This window comes from Leucoraja erinacea, chromosome 7 (assembly GCF_028641065.1).
Source record: "Leucoraja erinacea ecotype New England chromosome 7, Leri_hhj_1, whole genome shotgun sequence".
Lineage (NCBI taxonomy): Eukaryota > Metazoa > Chordata > Chondrichthyes > Rajiformes > Rajidae > Leucoraja > Leucoraja erinaceus.
In genome coordinates this window covers 23,359,067-23,371,464 of record NC_073383.1, presented here as the reverse complement: position 1 = coordinate 23,371,464, position 12,398 = coordinate 23,359,067, and the positions used below count along the sequence as shown (strand labels likewise).

Below are 12,398 nucleotides of genomic sequence, written 5' to 3'. Positions count from 1 at the left end.
TTGTACACTCTGGAGTTTAGAAGGATGAGAGGGAATCTTATTGAAACATATATTTTTAAGAGTTTGGACACGCTAGAGGCAGGAAACATGTTCCCGATGTTGGGGGAGTCCAGAACCAGGGGCCATAGTTTAAGAATAAGAGGTAAGCCATTTAGAACGGAGACCAGGAAACACTTTTTCTCACAGAGAGTTGTGAGCGTGGAATTCTCTGCCTCAGAAGGCGGTGGAGGCTGATTCTCTGGATACTTTCAAGAGATTTTAAAGATAGCGGAGTCAGGGGATATGGAGAGAAGGCAGCAACGGGGTACTGATTGGGGATGATCAGCCATGATCACATTAAATGGCGGTGCTGGCTCGAAGGGCCGAATGGCCTACTCTTGCACCTATTGTCTATTGTTGCAAAACATACGGCTAATAAAGTAATTATGATTATGATTATTATAGACATCACCAGTTGCTGGGTGTCTTCTCTGGTGATGCTCTGCCAGGCCTGTATTGCAGCCATCTTTAGCTTATGCTTGTTTTGGGGGCTAGTACCCTTCAGTTTTCTCTTCAGCATTTAAAAGGCATGCTCAATTGGGTTCAAATTGGGTGATTAACTTGGCCACTCAAGAATAACCATGTTTTAGGTTTGAAAAGCTCCTTTGTTGCTTTTGCAGTCTGTTTGTGATCATTGTCTTGCTGTAGAATGAACCACTGGCCAATGAGTTTTGAGACATTTGTTTGAACTTGAGCAGATAGGATGTGTCTATACACTTCAGAATTCATTCTCGTACTATCATCAGTAGGTGTATCATCAATGAAGATAAGTCAATCAGTACCTTCAGCAGCCATAAATGCTCAGGCCATAACATCCCCACCATCGTGTTTCACAGATGAGGTGGTATGCTTTGGATCTAGGGCAGTTCCTTCTCTCCACCATATTTTGCTCTTGCCATAACTCTAATATAAGTTCATCTTCGTCTCATCTGCCCACAATACCTTTTTCCAGAACTGTGGTTGCTCTTCTTGGCAAACCTGGCCATCCAACCTGGACACACTGCAGCAGAGCCACTGTCGTGCCGCTGCCGATCGGAACGCCTGTTGATGTTTAGTAGAGAGTAGAGTGTTTAATTTGTTCATGATATATGTATTTTTATTTCTATTTATTTTTTACTGCACACTGACTGGACACTGGTTGAGCAACGTTTTTTTGTTTCCCCTGGGTATGTGAGTACTCAGGAAAACGACAATAAAGATATACTATACTATACTATACTATTATGCGGCTAACCAGTGGTTTGCATCTTGCAGCGTAACCTCTGTATTTCTGTTCATGAAGTCTTCTGCGGACAGTGGTCATTGACAAATCCACACCTGACTCCTGAAGAGTGTTTCTGATCTGTTGGACAGGTGTTTGGGGATTTTTCTTTATTACAGAGAGAATTCTTCTGTCATCAGCTGTGGAGGTCTTCCTTGGTCTGCCAGTCCCTTTGCGATTAATAAGCTCACCAATGCTCTCTTTCTTCTTAATGATGTTCCAAACAGTTGATTTTGGTCAGCCTAAGCTTTGGCTGATGTCTCTAACAGTTTTATTCTTGTTTCTCAGTCTCATAATGGGTTCTTTGACTTTCATTGGCACAACTTTGGTCCTCATGTTGATAAACAACAATAAAAGTTTCAAAGGTGATGGAAAGACTAGGTACTGAGAGCTCTCATATACCTGCATTAAGGAGGCAATTAAACACACCAGAGCAATTACAAATGCCTGTGAAGACATGTGTCCCAAACATTATGGTGCCCTGAAATGGGGGGGGGGGGGGGGGGGGGGGGGACTATGTTTTAACACAGCTATAATTTCTACATGGTGAAACAGAAATGTATAAAAATGGACTTTAATAAAATCTGACGTGCACTTTAACCACATGATTTTTTCTATTCCAAATCTCAAATTGTGGAGCACTGGGGCAAATAAATAAATGATGGCTCTTTGTCCCAAACATAATGGAGGGTACTGTATCTCTACTTCTTCCAAACCTGTGCCTGCCATGCTGCTGCAAGTATTTATCTCATTGTACTAGTGCATATGGAAATAAATTCAACCTGACTTGCTGAAGCCCCAGACAAACTATGTCAGTATTCATAACACCTATTTTTGTGCCATCGGCAAACCTACTGATCATGCCTCCTATGTTCACAACAAACCCGTAGTATATTTCACAAGTGACAAGGGTCCCAGCACCTAAAATACCTGCAATGAACCACTGGTCACAGAATCCTTCCACCTCTACACTCTGTCTCCTATCTTTAGACTTTAGTGATACAATGTGGAAACAGGCCCACTGAGTTCACACCAACCAGCAATACATTACACTATCTCGCACTATCCTACACATTAGGGACAATTTACAATTAGCTGAAGCCAATTACCTACAAACCTGTACGTCTTTGGAGTGTGGGAGAAAACCAGAGCACACGGAGAAAACCCACACAGTCACAGTGAGAACATACAAACTCCATATAGACCGCAACCTCAGTCAGGATCGAACCCGAGTCTCTGGCGCTGTAAGGCTACAAATCTATGGCTGTACCACTGTGCTATCATACAACATGTAAAATGTTGTAATAATTATAATATTGACTTTTTATACACAGGTCAATGACAGCTGAACAGCTCTATGAACGAAGACTCCGAAGGGAATTTCGGGGAAAAATCCTGCACTCAATGGAATCGTACTTTGCCCAATGGAAGTCAGTAGAGCTACAACCTCACAGCTCCAAGTAATTCAAGTTCAATTTTAATCTCTGGTGTTGCCCTTCTATAGTCTAATTCTCCCCATTTCTGTATAGCTTTCCTCTGGATATTTGTTTGCTCCCACATCCCAAACATGTGCGAGGATTAGTAAATTATTTGGTCACCGTAAATTACCTCTAGTGTGTAGAAGAGTGGTAGAAATTTGGAGGTAGTTGACAGGGTTGTAGGGAGAATAAATGGTGTTGGGGTCAGATTTGTGTAAATGGATGCTTAATAGTCTGGACTGAAATGTAGAAATAAGGAATTGCAGATTCTGGTTTACACATAAGTGCTGGAGTAACTCAGCGGACCAGGATAGGTGAATTTACGGGTGGGGGCCCTTTCTCCAGACTGGAGATGAATCTTTGTGTCCTGCTGTCTGAAATACACCTTTTGTATAATATTTAAACATCGAGTTCATTCGTTAAGAAATCCGAGTATTACCATCTTTGTAGTGTCTTCACTTACTTGGTTCTTGACTGGTCCCGCAATACTCACAATGAAAACTGAATGTCTCACTGCCTACAGCTCTTTCAGCTGCGTTACCTATGTAAACAATAGTGTCAGAAATCTGACTTTGGTATTCTGCTATCTGATCAAATTTACTGACTCTACAATCTTTCTAAATTTTAAGGTAGTATTTTTTCACTGCTTTTCAAACTTTACTTCTGTGGCTTCATAAAGACCTGGTGGATGATAGCATGTAAAAAAAACACCTCAACCATTTCCAAAAGCAGTGCAGTTGCAGATGCCAATTGTACTATTAATCCATGGCAAATGCAGCCGTTACAAAATGGAAGATTTATAATCAGACAGCGCAAATTATGCAATTAGTTTTTCAAACAAAGATTACAAATCTTCTCTATATAAAGGTATTCAAAGTTCATTTTGTTTGGCCTTTAAGAAACAAAACTTACAGAAAACGAAGAGGGTAGGAAATGCATATTATAACAGTGATTACTTATTGAAAGCAGCAAAAGGAAAACTCCCATAATGCACTTGCCAAATTCAGCCACAAAGGTTTTCTGTTGGTGCAATAACTCTTCCTATATTTTGCACCCCATAAGTAATCAGCAGAAGCAAGAAATAGAAAACATCAAAAGGAATCACTAGCACAATATGAAATATTCCAGATTGCAATTATGTCCCCTGCAAAGAGAGAGATTCCTAAGATCAACTCCAGCAAAAAACACCAGGGAATCACGAATCCAGGGGGAAGAAAAAGAGGTCATGATAGATTGGCAGCCAAATGAAAAGCACAGAGGTTGACAATCAGAAAACAGAGATTTAGCAAAAACCAGCAATTACAAGGATACAAATATTTTACACAATAGAAAACATTTTAACTAATTTTGGTTTAATTTTAAAAGTATTAAAAGCTTGAGGTTATTCATCCTGTACAATTAATTTAAGATGATTAGAAATATCTTAATGAAGACATTCATTACATAAACCTTACAACTAAAAATGTTTCATTCTACTGCTTAGAAATATCAGATGTTGTTTTTACAAGGTAAATGTTAATCTGCCGTTAGAAATGCAAGCCATATACATATTTTGCAACAGTGAAAAATACAACTTACAACCATTTATTTAGATTTATGATAAATTAAACATAAATTATTATTTTCACCTTTAATATGAAGTTATCTTCTGGCTGCTGAGGATAGTTCTGAAATGGAATGGTGCATCATCTCTTCCAAATCTGCATCTCTTTTACGTGGTACGTCAAACAATGGAAAAGGGTCACCAATGAGACCCAGAAAAATGGGATCATCATTGGTACCAATTTTTGGAAGATTGAAGTCTCTTAAAGCACGCATTAGGACCTGGAAAACAGAAACACATGAAATAGCTGAGGAAACATTATAATAAAAGGCATTTTATTCACAAATATAATAAATGATTGCATACTTAAACAATTAGTGAATGTAATATTTTAAACTTTACCCATCATTGCTAATTACATTATTGGTCTGAATATAAATGTCTCAAAAATCAAACCAAAATCTTTACAATATCGGATATTAAATACAAATGTGGGGGTGTGAGAGTGATTTATCCTAAAATATGATGTCTGCAGTATTTCTACTCCTAACAAGAATGGACATTAACTTTCATAGAGTAGAAGACATGCCAACCCTCCTTTTAGCTGAGTCTCACGTTGCGAGTTGACACAAGAGGTACCCCGAGTTAAAACTCGTGGTAATAATGTACGATTAACGTACGGAACTCGTGGACGCAACTTAGAGACTCGTGGCGCTAACGGCAGGTAATCGTGTAACTTGTCAAATCTTGGAAAAAAATCAAACATGTTTAAAGTTTTCCACGAGTCAAATTTACTCTTGTGGTTAAGAATTGAAACATTCTAACTCGTTGTAAGAATGCAGTGGCCCGTGCGTTTACCTTAGTGTCTCGTGAGTCTACCGTGGGAACTCTTTAACTCAGTGGGCAGGCAGCATCTCTGGAGAGAAGGAATGGGTGACGGGATGACATTTCTATTGAACCTCGCAATGAAAGGACAATGGATTTCATATATTGGAGTTACCCTTGTACTTCAGCGTACTTGCTCAAAAGTTTATGGCCGAACTGAACTCAAAATATGGTTTGTATATCAAACATGCATGTTACAAGCACTAACCAACCATTGACAGATGACAGATACATGCAGCTCCTGGAAAGCGAGCGTTAGTTAGTTCCGGGTGAAGTTCTTACTGATAGTAATAATTTTATTCGGAATAGTTTAAATCTACCGTGTAGCATTTTAGTTTACACCCACCGCCTCTATACTAATACACGTGTATCCACATGTTGTTTCCTCCACATACCACCTGTTGTATCGTTATTTAGGTGTTTTTGCCACCCTTAGTCTGAACGGCGCTGTAATACAGAGCAAGTTTTTATTTCTATTTCCCTTTGTGAGAATGTTTATTTCCCTGATCATCTTCAGTAAATAGACATGCAGGCGGCTCTAATAATGTTCACATGTTGCCTAATCGCTTTCCAAATATTGGAACGTGAAATTATATTTTATCTACCTTGCAAAGCTTCATTTCAGATCTTCACAATGCCAACCGCAGTGAAAACCTTTCGCTGCTTGGACGCAGGCGGTTCACTGCAGAAAATGACTATTTGTTTGCCAGATAAGGACGAGATGCAGAATGAGTTTGAATACACAGTGGGATATTGCTTAAACTTGTATATGTGTGTTTGTGGAGCGAGATCTGGGTGCCCGGAAACTCCATTGGTTTGTTCCGCGAGAAGCCGATTGTACCGTCTTCACCGTTTGTAGCACCTTTTCCCACGGACACCTTTCAGAACAAGCTCAGAAACGGAGGTACACAAAAATGTTGGAGAAACTCAGCGGGTGCAACAGCATCTATGGAGCGAAGGAAATAGGTAACATTTCGGGCCGAAACCCTTCTCCAGCATTTTTGTGTACATTTGATTTTCCAGTATCTGCAGTTCCTTCTTGAAAGCTCAGAAACGGCTTCTCTTTTGTCTGTTTTCAGGTGAGCCGACAGTGTTGAGAGGTAGGGTTACAGGACTTTCGGCTGTAATGAATATTTGTCACTGAAGCAGCCGAATTCCTGGAGACCAAACACCACTTATATAGCTCGTTCTACCCATTTAGCTTACAAATGAATCCCCTCCCCCCCCCCCTCGCTGAATCTATCTTTAATAAGTCTCATAATCAGGCAACCATGAACTAGAGACAGACAAAATGCTGGAGTGACAATGGGTCAGGCAGCATCTCTGAGGAATAGGTAATATTTCGGGTCAAGAACATTCTTCAGACGGGTCTCGACACGAAACGTCACCAATTCCTTTATTCCAGAGATGCTGCCTGACCCGCCGAGTTTCTCCAGCTTTTTGTACACTTGTTCAGACTTTCGGTTATTGATCTACAAAGTTTCTGTGCTTGCTATCTCTCTTGCTCTGCTTGCTATCTCTCTTCATTTCTTTTGATTTTCCTGATGCCCTATTCACACCCTGTTCCAATCCGATTCATTCTGGATCTGATCTCACACACTGTTCATACCTCCAAGTTTATGCCATATCAACCACCACAAATTTTGGACCGGTTCATCTTTCTTCGCAATCTTTTTAAACAGAAAACGGGCAACTGATTGAATGATTACTGCATTGAAAAGCTACTTTAAATATTCTGCACAGTGTCCCAATTGTGCAGCAGCTCCACAAATAATAACAGAATCATTTATCACAGTTAACATCTTTAACACTGTTGCTTATCAAAACAGACCTTCATTCACGGAGGCTCAAGAGTAACTCGGGAGACGAACTTGGAACATCGCAGAAAACGGCAAACTTGTCATACCCGTGGGAACTCGGTTAAACTCTTGATCATACACTTGGGATCTTGTACACAACCACCAGTCTTTCACTCGGGGTACGTCTTGTGTCAACTCGCAACGTGAGACTCAGCTTTTAGTTTTCCCAGGAAGAATAGGCATTGCTGTGCCATTTTGCCTCTGGTGGTTGGTCTGGGACAAATTGTTGGAGATATTTACACCTAGGAACTTGAAGCTCTCGAGCATCTCTACATTGGCATAATCGATGCTGATTATAGCATGTACTTGCTTCCAGACGTATTCACCAAAAAATGGAGACACTTACAATAGTGAAGTTTCACCAGATTGATTCCATGGATGGTGGCTCTTTAATATGATGAGTTGTTAAGGAGTTTAGGCCTTTTCTCTAGAGTTTAGAAGCTTTGGTGATGAGCTAAGTGGTGACTTCATAGAAACGTACAGAATTCTTAAAGACAACCCAACAGGGAAGCTCAGGGAAGGTCGATTCCCTTGGCTGGGGAATCTAGGTCACAATCTAAAAATAAGGATTGAAATTAATCTTTCAAAATCTGAAGCCTGGAGGGCTGTGGCCATTGAGACATTGATTGCATGGACTGAAAATGTCTGGTTATAAATTAATCCAGGGATACATGAATGGGGCAGGGAAATAGGTGTTTGAAATAAAGGACTAGCCCCAATCTTGTGGAATGCCACAACCTGCTAGAGGGGCAAAAATACAACTTTTTCTCCTACTCTATCTATCTATCTCTCTATCTATCTCTATCTATCTATCTATCTATATATCTCTCTGTCTATCTCTCTATCTATCTATGTATCTTTGATCTTCCATCTATCTATCTAATAACAAATTCTGATCTTATCTTCTGGTTTGCGCAGTTTTTCTATTTGCGCAAAAATGGTTCATGATAGCGCTGTGATTTTTCATCAGCTCACTCGCCGTTCTCCTGTGCTGCGAGTGCAACAAGTTTCATTCTGATCGGTAGTATATTGTAAAAGTTAGCGAGGTTTAAAAATCGTAAAAACCGCGCGTGCACAGATCGATCTCCTCTCCTGCCAGTCAGAGCCGCGTGGATTGGTCTCTTCTCCTGTCACTCCCAGGGACAGTCCGCCCCTTTCTGCGCCATTGCGTCTTTACTGGAGCTGAGGGACGCTGTGGGTGGCCAGCGGATGTCTCGAACCGGACACAATTTTCGGAAGGACCGGAAGCTGCGCGGAAGAGAGTCTGATCCTGGTGGAGGAAAGCATCCAGCGCCCACTGTGAGTCCCAAACACACTGCCATCGCAACGTCCCGCAGCTCCAGCCCTTTCCCCTCTGGTTCCTCTCGCTGGCTCCTGCCCCCCTCCCTCGTAATCCCCCTCCCTCTCCCCTATGGCTCTTCTCCCGTCTTTTCTCCGAGCTCTCCACACACCCCCCCTGCCCACACGCCGACGCAGCTGTAGTTGCTGGTGTCTCCGGGCCGAGCCGAGGATCCACGCCGATGGCTGTTGCACCTCTGGGGCACGCAAGAAGGGAGAGGAGCGGCAACCTCAAGATCCTGGTAGGTGAGGAGGGAGTATGGGGGAGGAGAGGGGATAGAGGAGGGGAGTAGGGAAGGGAGAGGAGTTATGGAGGGAGCGAGGGAGTGACCGAGGGTAGGGGAAAGGAGAGGCGAGGGAGGGATTGGAGGAGGGTAGAAGGAAAGGGAAAATAAGAGGGAGGAGGTGAGGAGGGAGTGGGGGAGGGGAGGGAATAGAGGGAGAGGGGGGGGGGGTTAGAGAGAGAGGGGGGAGTGGGGAATAGAGGAAATTAGGGCAGTGGGGGAAGTGAGGAGGGATAGTGGGGGGGAATAGGGGGATGTGAGGAGTGGGGGAGCTGAGGGATAGGAGGGGAGGGAGTGAGTGAGTGAGTGAGTGAGTGAGTGAGTGAGGGAGGGAGGGACTGAGGCTAAAGGAAAGGAGAGGGAGAGAGAGGTGAGGGTAGGATTTGGAAAGGGGAGAATGAGAGGGGAAAGAAGAGGGAGGGTGAAGAGGAGGGGGTGAGAGTGCTAGGGATGAGGAGAAATGAGCTGCACCTGTGCAGTTGGGGGCTATGTGTGAGTGGTGGTATACTGCGTTGGGGGAACCAAGCCTCCTGTGTGACAGGAACCCAACGGGTCCCACGTAGTCTTGTATGTTCCGATAAGCTAAGGAGATAGAGTAGCAAGTCATGTGGACTGAAACACAGCTGTTTAGGATGAACCATGCATTCTTATACAATAGGTGCAGGGGTAGGCCATTCGGCCCTTCAAACCAGCACCGCCATTCACAGTGATCATGGCTGATCATCCACGATCAGTACCCCGATCCTGCCTTCTCCCCATATCCCCTGACTCCGCTTTCTATAAGAGCTCTATCTAACTCTCTTGAGGGCATCCAGAGAATTGGCCTCCACTGCCTTCTGAAGCAGAGAATTCCACAGATTCACAACCCTCTGTGTGAAAAAGTTTTTCCTCATCTCCGTTATTTTTAAACTGTGCCCCCTGGATCTGGATTCCCCAACATTGGGAACATGTTTCCTGCCTCTAGCATGTCCAAACCCTTAATAATCTTATATGCTTCAATAAGATTCCCTCTCATCCTAAATTCCAGAGTATACAAGTCCAACCGCTCCATTCTATCAATATATGACAGTCTTGCCATCCCAGTAATTAACCTTGTAAACCTACGCTGCACTCTCTCAATAGCAAGAATGTCCTTCCTCAAATATTGAGACCAAAACTGCACACAATACTCCAGGTGTGGTCTCACTAGGGCCCTGTACAACTACAGAAGAACCTCTTTGCTCCTATGCACAACTCCTCTTGTTATGAAGGCCAACATGCCATTCGCTTTCTTCACTGCCTGTTGTAACTGCGTGCATAAAAGTATATTACAATGAAATATCAGTGAGTCTGGTCTTTTGCCTGTCAATGTAAGCCTCAGCATTGAGCTACCTTTACACAATTTTCGACAAATGCCCTCCCAAATTGGAGTTCGAGGGCACATGTACTATGTGGAACAGTCCAAACGTGAGGAATTGACGTAAGTGGCACCATATGATGTACAGAACATCTGATATATGCATATGTGAACATCACATGAGATGTACAATACTGACTCGTGACCTGAGCTACATAATCAACCTTCTGAAGTAGCATGATTTGACCCAGAAAAGGTCACAATCATGTACCATTTCAAATCAATTTTGAGATGCAGTGCGCTGAAAAAGAGTGCTAATTATCTGAATTTCCAGGCCAGAGGCTTTTAAAAAAACAGGTTTCCATCACAGCACAAGTTGTGCATAAAAAAAGCGATTACTGGAATTTGAAAGGCTACAGAGCATGCATTAAATATTGCATAAGGCTCTGTTTTGTGAAAAGCAACACTAGGGAGTAACAATGAATTGCGTAAATACGGGGACTTCATCAATGTTTGGCAATCTGCTTAAGCAAATAAATGCTCAAAACATCGGGAAGCATTGTATTGAGCAGCAAGCAGGCCAAACGAAAAAAAATTGTATTAGTTTATTACTGTCACATGTAAAGAAATACAGTGAAATTTAGGCAAATCATCCAATGCACGGGGACCTCAGGTAGCGCAAAAGAGAAAATAACAATAGATTTAAGAGAAGATTGTTTGTTAAAGTGACAATTGCAGAATTGAGATTTAAAAGTAGAATGATTGTAACAGATGTGACTAAATATACTGGGGCAGCACTTAGAGTCTCTACGTTTCAATGCCACTTTATCCTGAAGATCCTGAGGTCACATATCAATAGGGCATGCAGGCCAAGGTTTAATAGTAAAAATGCATTATTTTGATGAGAGGACATTGGCAGCAATTGTAGTTGTAAATTTCCTTGGCGATGTTTCATTGTACCTTTGAAAAAGGCCCTGACAGGTATTTAAAATCCCCCAAGACTATGGATAAATATATTTTTAAATGGTACCTAGCAAGAAAAAGAAGTCATTTCCAGACATGAAATGCTGTCCTGGTAAGTTGGTGTACATTTCCACCTGATTATAACATATGATGAGCATTTGAGGGCACTGGGAGTATTCTCGCTGGAGTTTAGAAGAATGAGGGGGGATCTCATTGAAACGTACAGAGAAAGGTTTGGATAGAGTGGATGTGGAGAGGATGTTTCCACTAGTGGGAGAGTCAGGACTAAAGGTCATAGCCTCAGAATTAAATGACGCTCTTTTAGGAAGGAGATGGAGGAATTTCTTTAGTCTTTAGAGGGTGGTGAATCGGTGGAAATCTTTGCCACAGAAGCTTGTGGAGGCAAAGTCAGTGGACGTATTTAAGGAAGAGATAGATAGATTCTTGATTAGTACGGGTGTGAGAGGTAATGGGGGGAATGCGGGAGAATGGGGCTAGGAGGGAGAGATAGATCAGCCATGATTGAATGGCAGAGTAGACTTGAAGGGTTGAATGGGCTAATTCTGCTCCTATCACTTATGATCTTATGATCTTCCAGAGTTTCAACACGGTTCACATCAGACTTGAGCAATGGAGTTTCAGTGCTGTGGACAAAATACAAAATAGTTTCATACAAAAGCTCCATTGCACTCCATATTTGACCAATCTCCCCCAGCACCGTTTCTATTGCCATTGATAAGGGATGTATGCATTGAATTTCTTCCAAACCTACAGAGCATGACTATTGCAACTCACTTCTCCTTGGCATCAGCTCCACCTACATCAACCGACTCCAACTGGTCCAGAACGCAGCCGCCCGACTCGTCACCCACACCAAATCCTGGCATCACATCATTCCAGTCCTCAAACAACTTCACTGGCTTCCCATCTCCCACCGGATCAACTACAAAATCCTGATCCTCACCTACAAAGACCTCCACCATCTGGCCCCCCTATATCTCACTGACCTCCTCTCCCCCTACCAACCCTCACGGTCCCTCAGATCCACATCAGCTGGTCTCCTCTCCATCCACAAGTCCAACCTCCGCAGTTTTGGGGACAGAGCTTTCTCCAGGGCAGCTCCCAGGCTCTGGAACTCCCTCCCCCAACTGATCCGCATATCCGTGTCCCTCACCATTTTCCAGTCCCGCCTCAAGACCCATCTCTTCACCTCTGCCTATCCTTAGCCCCACGTCCCCCTCCCTTTTCATCTGTGCTTGAATTCCCTCATATTGTGTTTTGAATTGAATTCTGTCTTTAATTTGTGTACTAGTCATGTCTCTACTATTTATTTCATTCCCCTTCATGTTTTTCCTCTACTTGCTAAATTTTTGTAAGGTGTCCTTGAGACTCTTGAAATGCGCTCATAAATA

General features: G+C 42.6%; 1 pseudogene; it reads right to left on the bottom strand.

Annotated features, from left to right (window-relative positions):
- The window catches only part of LOC129699136 (dynein axonemal heavy chain 11-like), a 181,383-nt pseudogene that overhangs the window by 128,063 nt on the left and 40,922 nt on the right, over positions 1-12,398 (bottom strand).